The following is an 8,916-nucleotide window of genomic DNA, read 5'->3' on the forward strand; positions in this document are numbered from 1 at the left end:
GCTCATTTCTAGACATATTTCATCTTTCTGTCCATCTTTAGTGCCCTTCAGAGGATGCCGGCTGGGTTAGGGGACATCGGTTTGTGAAAGCCACAGGCTAACAAGGATGACCTTTGTCATCCTCCACAAGAAGCAGCATTGCATAGTGGATAGAACGCAGGCATGGGAGTCAGAAGGGCCTGGGTTCTAATCTCAACTCTACCACTTTTCTGCTGTGTGATCTTGGGCAAGTCACTTAGCTTCTCCGTGCCTCAGTTACCTCACCTGTAAAATGGGAATTAAACCTGTGAGCCCCATGTGGGATCTGGACTCAGTCCCACCTGAACAACTTGTATCTACCCCAGGGCTTAGTACAGTGTCTGGCACATAGTAAGCGCTTAACAAATACCATAATAAAATATCCCCAAGGCTACTTCTCCTTGCACTGGTATGATGCAGGAGGCCCTTTTGCCACCTCATCAGCAGTCATCATTATTTTCAGCAGCATTTATTGAATACATACTGTGGGCAGCACACTGTATAGGAGCCTGGGGAATTTAAAATAGATGTACAAGATGGAGACCTTTCAATGAAATACCATAAATATCATAGAAAAATAGAAGCTACTTCTGGCTTCTCAGTTACTTTTGTTTTTTATTCTTACCTTTTTCCGATGTTGACGGGCCCAGTTTCTTTAAGTTATAGGTTTAGGGTATCCTTCAGTGCTTCTTGTGTGAAGTGTTTAAGAATCATGGATAGCTTTCCTTTTGTTTTAGATGCTTTAGCCAATTTTTACAATAACATCCTTGTGTGAACTTAAAGGAGAAATATCTTAAGCCTTTAGCACTGCAGTGAACAATCAGATTCCAGAATAAAAACAAAAATCAATTGATGTTTCCCCTGGTTCTCCTTCTGGCTTTCCTGATGTTTTGCACATGTTGACCTGTTATTTCTGGTAAATGCATAACCAATGAAAAATGTTTATAAAGACATATAGAAAGACCCTCAAAAGGTTTTATTATTTCAAAAGCAAACTCATAGAAATGAAAATCAAAAAATGACAGAGTTTTCATGGAAAGTGCCATTTGAACACTCCAGGTTATTCTTATTGTCAAAAAGGAATTTAAAATTGATGGTAATTAGGCCATGTAGTTAGGCCCAAATCCGTACATTGTCTTTGTCTTGTCTTATGTTGTTGTCATTTCCGACCCATAGCGACACCATCGACACATCTCTCCCCGAACGCCCTGCTCTCCATCTGCTATCACTCTGGTAGTATATCCATAGAGTTTTCTTGGTAAAACTGCAGAATTGGTTCACCATTGATGCCTTCCACGCAGTAAACTCGAGTCTACCCCCTCGACTCTCTCCCATGCTGCTGCTGCCCAGCATGGGTGAGTTTTAACTTGTAGCAGTTTGCCTTCTACTCGCTAGCCACTGCCCAAGCTAGGAATGGAATGGGAAGGTCTCCGCTTGACTCTTCCTCCCATAGCCGAGACTGGTAGAGTACTGGAAACTCTCCAGGCACAACCCTGAGAGGGGAAGATTGTTTTTACCCCCTAAACAAGTGCCTAGACCCAGCTATCAAGTATCCTAGGCATAGATACTAACCATGGGTTTCCAGCTGTGGAGATAAAGTCAGTGTTTTTGTTTGTGTAATTTTTTTTTTTAGTTGGGTGGCCAGCTCTTCTTGATGGAGGTCTCTGATGAAACTCTAGAGCCTCCACAAGAGTGAACAAGTGTCAAGAGTGTTTGAGCAGGACTGGAAATCTACAAAAGTTGGGTCTCATTTAGTACCTTTCAAGCTGCCTGAGCCCTTCCCCCTCACAACCCACCAGCCCTCCTACTCCCTCTGCCTCCAACTCCTTTTGTTCCCAAGGTGATGAATATAGGGCTGGACCCACCTCATATGGGCCAGGGTGGGCTAAGAGGGTGACCACAATGGCTACTACTCCGCAGAATGTCAGGACTGGGGGACTGACTGTTCCTCTATGAGTGATGGAGATGGAGAGGAGGCTGACACTATCCTGGGACCACTGTGCTCATGAAACAAGTTTCCCCTGGCCATCATGGACAACTGGACAACTGTGCTTTGGCCAGGAGGTATGTGACCACCCTGGAGACCACTGGGTCTTGGGAGGCCGGGTGGGCAGGGATTGTCTCTCTGTATTGCTGTATTGTACTTTTCAAGCACTTAGTACAGTGCTCTGCGCACACTAAGAGCTCTAGAAATATGATTGAATGAATGGATGAATGAAATGCATGGGGACCAGAGTCTCATCTACCAAATCTATTGCGTTGTTCTCTCCCATACAGTAAGTGCTCAGTGAATAACATTGATTGATTACCCCTGTGACTGCCACAGGCAAGGGAGTGGCCAAGGTGGTCGATTAACTTCCACTACCCACCATCTTGTTGCTTGAAGCTGATTCTGCCTTCTCTGTTTGACTGATGGTTTTTTATATCCCCAAAATGGACCAAGAGGGCTTGTCAAAGATGCCGTGGAAAAATTGGAAGCAGCAGCAGCAAAAAGGAGGAAACAATGGAAGAGGGAGAAGGATCAAGAGGAGAAAGTGGCAGTGAAAGCTAGAGAAAGAAATGGGAGCGGAGGAAATCACTGAAGATGCATGATCCAGTGGGACCTGGCTGGATAATATATCAATAATATTTATTGAAAGCTTACTGTGTGTGAAGCATTGTACTAAGCCCTTGAAAGAGTACAGTACAACAGAGTTGGTAGACGTGTTCCCTGCCCACAACAATATGACAGCCTAAAGGATAGTGGCGGTGGTGGATTTCCCTTAGACTCCAACTGGAAATGACACATTTTGGAGGGTGAAACTATTTTTTTAAAAAAGGAGAAAAGAACAGGCACAAAGTTGACGCTACAGCTACACTGCTTAGGCTTCCCTTGGGCTTGGAGGATCTGTAAGATGGCACCTTCCTTCCTTCAGTGCCATGGCCAGGGAGTTTACAGTAATCCTGCTACATCTTTATAAGACATCAAACTCAAATTCAGTTCTGATCTTTCTTTAATCCTTGAAAGGTCAAAGTAGGGGTTGACAATGTTTTTTTGTTGTCGACCAAAACAAAATGACATCACACTGCACACTGCTCAGTGTGATGTAATCATTTCATCATGTTGCTCCTTGACGCTCTAGCCTCCATATAGCAACTGCTGTTGCTGCCAACAGGGCTAATTCTGTTGTATCTCCCTACTCCTCCCCAAATCCAGTCCCGATCCCTAGCCGAGGAAGGGAAGAGGAAGGGGAGGGAAAAGGTGGCCGACATATAAGCGCTGTTATGTGGGCCCCCATCCTGCTCTCCCTATCCCTGACTCCCATGGCTGGGGCTGGGAATGAGAAGTGGGGTTACAGCTGGGGACTAATAATTATAATTGTGGTATTTCTCAAGTGCTCACTATGTGTCAGGCACTGTACTAAGTGCTAGGGTGGATACAAGCAAATCAGGTCGGACACAGTCCCTGTCCCATTTGGGGCTCACAATCTCAATCCACATTTTACAGATGAGGTAACTGAGGCACAGAGAAGTCAAGTGACTTGCCCATGGTCACACAGCAGACAAATGGCAGATCTGGGATTAGAACCCATGAACTTGTGATTCCCAGGCCCCGCTCTATCCACTATTCCATGCTGCCTCTAGTGAGTGGTTCTATGGGGACCGACTGCAGATCCGGCCCGAGGGCAAATTTTATAAATGCCATCTCCCCTGCTTTAGCTGCAGGAATGTTTGAAGGAGTATTCAGTGCTCTCTTTCCCTCCACACCATGCTGGCTCCCAGGGAGTACAACAGAATGCGTCTCGAGAGATTGGGCAGGGAATGGTGCACAGGAGAGGGAGAAGGAAGGGAAAAAGGAGAAATAGGAAGCAGGGGAGGCTGGGGGAGAAAGGGAGGCATCCCACTCCATGGCTCTGCCCTGCACATGGTGGGTGGGTGGGCACTTTCCCAGAGCAGCATGGCTCCAGTGCCCATTGAAGCTGCAGCCAGAGAGTGTGGGGAAGGTGGGAGGAAGGGGGCCACAGCTTCCTGACTGAGGGGTGGCTTTGCCTCAAAACTGCCTGTTGAACACCTGCAGCAGGAAGAGCAAGCCCTGGGCATATGGCTGTTCACTGGAGTTGGGCCTAGGGTTTGCTCTTCCACATTTTCATCTAAGAGCCATATGTGGCTCATGAGCCAAATGTAGCTAAACCCTGGTCTCTGATAGGGCACAAATAGGGCTATTGCATTTGTCTCCAGTTCAGAATGAAACCAAGGAGCAGCACTAGAGAAAGTTTTATTCAGAGACGGTTGGAAGGGTGGCAATGGTTCCCTTTACCGAGGACGTTTCCCTGCTTCCTTTCTTCTTCAATAATGTAAGCATCTACTAAATTGGGGTTGGGGTGGGGTGATGAAAGCGCCAGATTTGAGAGCTATTTCCTCTTCTGTTTGACCCAAAACCACATCCATCAGTTTGGTGCTATTTTGGTTTCTGGACTTGGAAGATAGGGTCGTTAAAGGATGGCTCTCCATCAGCCAGCTTGGGCTATTTCCAAGGCATCTGGAAGTTGGGAAGGTTGCGGCTGTTGGAAACCTTGGAGCCCTGCCTGGAGCAGCAAGGACCCCTAGGATTAATTCCCTTCAGCAATAATGGAACACAGTTCAGAGCAAACTCACAATGTTGAAATAAGTATAAACACTTATTTCAACAAATAACAATTTTGTAATTATTTAAAATGATTTTTATTAAAAAAAAACTAAAGGTGGTGATGCTTAGTCTTCCCGGGCAGCTAAATTATAAATCCATCATGATAGTGAGCTGACCTGAGGCCGGGCAAGATGACAATGGGGGGAGAAGCAAGTGGCAAAATTTGGCCCGGAAGGAAGAGCAGAATAAGGCAGGCACGACCTGCCAAGCTGAGCAGAAATTTGACTCTGAGTAGGTGCCGGGGGAGCCAGTATTCAGTTCTTTGGTTACATTTTGATTTGGCTCTGGTATGGCTCTGATCTTTATTAGCGCTTCTCTGGGGCCTGTATGCTCATTGTGGTCAGGGAATGTGTCTAGCAACTCTATCCTATTGTACTCTCTCAAGTGCTTAGTATAATGCTTTGCACAAAGAAAGTGCTCAAGTACCATTGATGATGTTTGCTGGGATGGCTGCATCTTCAGAATGCTTAAGAACAAGTGCCTAATTCACCTTTTATTAGGATATGATTTGGTCTTCTAAATTTAACAGTCCTTTAATAGTCCTTAAATATATATCTACATTTGACGTCAGTTTTGAAAACCTGACCCCACCTTTTTTCCTTTTACATAACCCTATGCTTAAAATGAACAGTTGAGATGGGGATTCCAAGGTACAGTTTTCATACCAAGATAGTTGAACCTTGTGACAGGTCTGCCATCTTTTTAGTTAGACAGTAGAATAGAGGTCTAACTGGAAACAGGAAGAGAGAAATCATGTGCTAGTTTGATACTGTTGAGGAATGGTTTGTTGGAGCCAACAGAGTTAGTAATACAACTGGAAACATGACAGGTTCTGAACAGGTTGACTCTTTGGCTGAAGGAGTTTCTAAGAAAAGCATTTGCTCATTCTAAAAAACTTCTGAGGTGCAAATGTGACATTTATCAAATATATGGTTGGCAAGCTGGATGAGAAATGGAAGTGCCAAATTGCTTTAAACTCACTTTACTCTTTGCAACATAGACATATGAGAGAGGAATTGATGCTAGAGGAATTAAACATGTAAAGAAAACATTTTGACTTTTTTTTCAATTATTGGAGTCATATACTTTGGGGATTTAATATTGTTATTTCATATTATTCTTCATTTTATCAAATCCTTTGCCATCAATAAAGACACAAACTAAATTAATTCACTCTCAAGGTGTATTTCAATACAGAGGGGATGGTCTAGTCTAGTAACATCTGTTATGCCCTGAAGGACCATACACTGACATGCAAATACTTTCCATTTTTCATGATTTTTTTTGAGTTGATGTTTTTTAGCCAAAGTAGCTTTGATAACCCCTCACTTATTTGCAACTTTGCAAATAAGGACAAAACATTTACCATTCCACAAATGTGATTTATCTCTGTCTCTCCCTATGAAAATACACTAGTGATGAAATCAATGGAATCAGCACCCTTTACCACTTGCTAGGATGAATTGTTAATGGTGCCACTATTTGCAAGACTGCTCTAAAGTACCTCTTCTTAGAGATGAATTCTGAACTTGGATATATTCATGGTCAGCACACTTGTTTAAGTGGATTTCTTTTTAATAATAGCAATGTTTTCAAGAAAGATAATTACATTTGTAATTGAGAGGCCGCATGACTGACTGAATCATCCAGTGTCCTGCCACGCAGGAATTCTAAAGTCTTCCTTGACTATGCTCTTGACTTGGGGCTGACTTCTAAATAATAATAGTGGTATTTCTTAAGCACTTACTATGTGCAAAGCACTGTTCTAAGCACTGGAAATCTACATCTTCAGAATTGACTTACCAGTCTTTGTACAGTTCTGCTTTTCTTACTGTCTGCAGGACACCTGCCCACCTAAACATGTCTAAAACTGAGCATGTTAGTTCATTTTCCTCTTCTCAACTTAATCACCACCTTTAATGGCACTAAACCCAATCTTTTTTGGCTCTTTCCTGTAATTCCCAATCTGTCTGCCATTGATTCTTCTTCAGTTCATCTCTTAAATCTGCCTTTGTCTCTTCTCCTCCTCCTCCCTTTCCCTCTCCTTTTCTTCTTTTCCCCACCTTGACAAGACATATCTACCTAAGCCTTGTAAACAGGCAGGATGGTGCAGTAGCCTCCATGTTGCCTCCTAGACTCCATTGAGATCACCCACAACCTTCTTTTTGCCAAATCTAAAGGACTTTACTCTGCCCCTAATCCTGCTCAACCCCTTGGCTGCCTTCAACACTGTGGACCCCTCACTTCTTCTGGAAGCACTAATTTCATTTTCTTCTGACACGGTTCCTTCCTGCTTCTCCTTCTACTTCTCTGGCTGTTTCTTCTCAGTTCCTCTGATGGCTGAAGGCAGGAGGAAATGTGAGACTGTAGAAAAGAAGAGAAGTCAAGGCTGGAGAGGTAGATTTGAAAATCATCCACAAAGAGATGGTAGTTGAAGCCATGGGACCGACATATATCCAATAATCCTCTTCTCTGCCCACACCTTATCTCATTCCCTCTGGCCCAGTCAGGCCAAGCCCCTCTGTAACTCTCCCCAATTTTTATATTCATGTTATCATGGCATCATGACACTGTGATTCTGCAGATGGAAAATCTCCAAGTTTAAATACCATTGATTGATTGAGCGCTTAAATTTTCTGAGTGCTTCCTCCACAGGATAGTAGGCTGAAAGCTCTCTATGGGCAGGGAATGTGTCTACCAACTCTGTTGTGATGTACTCCCCCGTGCACTTAGTACAGTACATTAAGCACTCAATGAAAACCATTGATGGATTGATTGATAAACTTGCCGCTGGTAGGCAAATTTCTCACCTCGTCTGCATTCATTTGCTTAACCGTAAAATCCAAATAATTTGATATGATTTCCACTCCACACGTTGAGCATTAATTATCAATCAAGTCATCAATGGTAGTAATTGAGCTCTTACTGTGTGCTTACTGTACTAAGTGCTTAGGAGAATAATATACAACTGAGGGGGTAGAAATCTTCCCTGCTGATAACAAGCTTACAGTCTAGAGGGGGAACAGAGATTAATATAAATAAGTTATAGCTATGTATGTAATTGCTGTGGGGCTGAGGGTAGGGTGACTACCTGCAGAATGAAAGCATTACAAAAGTACATTGATCAATTGATTCCCAATATGAACAATAAAAGTATTTGTTAAGCAAATCGAGTTGGGTACAGTCCATCCCATGTGGGGCTCTCAGCCTCAATTCCTGTTTTACACATGAGGTAGCTGAGGCACAAGAACTGAAGTGACTTGTCCAAGGTCACACAGCAGACAAGCGGCAGAGCCAGGATTAGAACCCATGACCTTCTGACTCCCAGGCCCATGCTCTATCCAATATGCATGCTTATTCCCGGCAGCTTTCATATTTCACCTCCCCACAACCACAAAATAATAATAATAATAATAACTGTGCTACATATAGATCTTGTATCTATTTCTACAAAGGGAGATAAAGGCTGTCTTTGCCAGAAAATAATAATAATAATGATAATAATAATAATAATAATAATAATAACTGTGCTACATATAGATCTTGTATCTATTTCTACAAAGGGAGATAAAGGCTGTCTTTGACCACCAGAAGTTTCCAATCCAAAGCCTAGGGAGCACTGACCCTCCAGGCAGACTGAGGGTGCAAATAAAGCAATTACAATTCATCATATTTACACATATTCCCAATTTTAAATTTGATTAGTAACATACTCTGAAAGGCATGCAGATTCAGTCCTCTGGGGTTTCTTGAGGGCAGAAATGTTGCAAACACACAAATCATTACTGTGTTCTAGTCTCTGACCTTTATCCTCTACATAGCCCCATGTACCTGGCCTTATGTGTCTTCAGAATAATGGAAACTGTGGCCTCATAATTAATTGCAACATTAAATTTGGTTTCTTCCGGGTTTATTTTTCCCTAAATATCTTTTCCTTTTTAGTCACTGCTTACGAAATTGGAGAACAGAGCAAAAGATGCAACAGAACATTACCAGTGAATGGCATTTGGTCACTAAAACTAAGCCTTAATAGAAATCTGAAAAGGGGTTTTGGTGAAAACAAGGATATTTTGATGACCATTGATTTAAACTAAATAAATTATTTAATTTCAATGGCTTGTTTGACAGGTTGCTTGCCAAGTAAACAAAGTAGTAGTCAAAAACTCAATAGCCTTAAAGCTTAAGCAATTTGCTAGGCAACTGGAAAACTCAATATAAATCTAAATTTATTT

The 8,916-nt window shown here is 42.6% G+C and overlaps 1 non-coding gene across 1 annotated transcript; it reads right to left on the reverse strand.

Annotated features, from left to right (window-relative positions):
- Positions 1 to 1,383: 1,383 nt before the first annotated feature.
- LOC119923483 lies at positions 1,384 to 1,521 on the reverse strand. Its single transcript, XR_005448870.1, has one exon. It is a non-coding gene; the product is annotated as a small nucleolar RNA SNORA7 (small nucleolar RNA).
- Positions 1,522 to 8,916: the final 7,395 nt, after the last annotated feature.

Source organism: Tachyglossus aculeatus, chromosome 2 (assembly GCF_015852505.1).
Source record: "Tachyglossus aculeatus isolate mTacAcu1 chromosome 2, mTacAcu1.pri, whole genome shotgun sequence".
Classification (NCBI taxonomy): domain Eukaryota; kingdom Metazoa; phylum Chordata; class Mammalia; order Monotremata; family Tachyglossidae; genus Tachyglossus; species Tachyglossus aculeatus.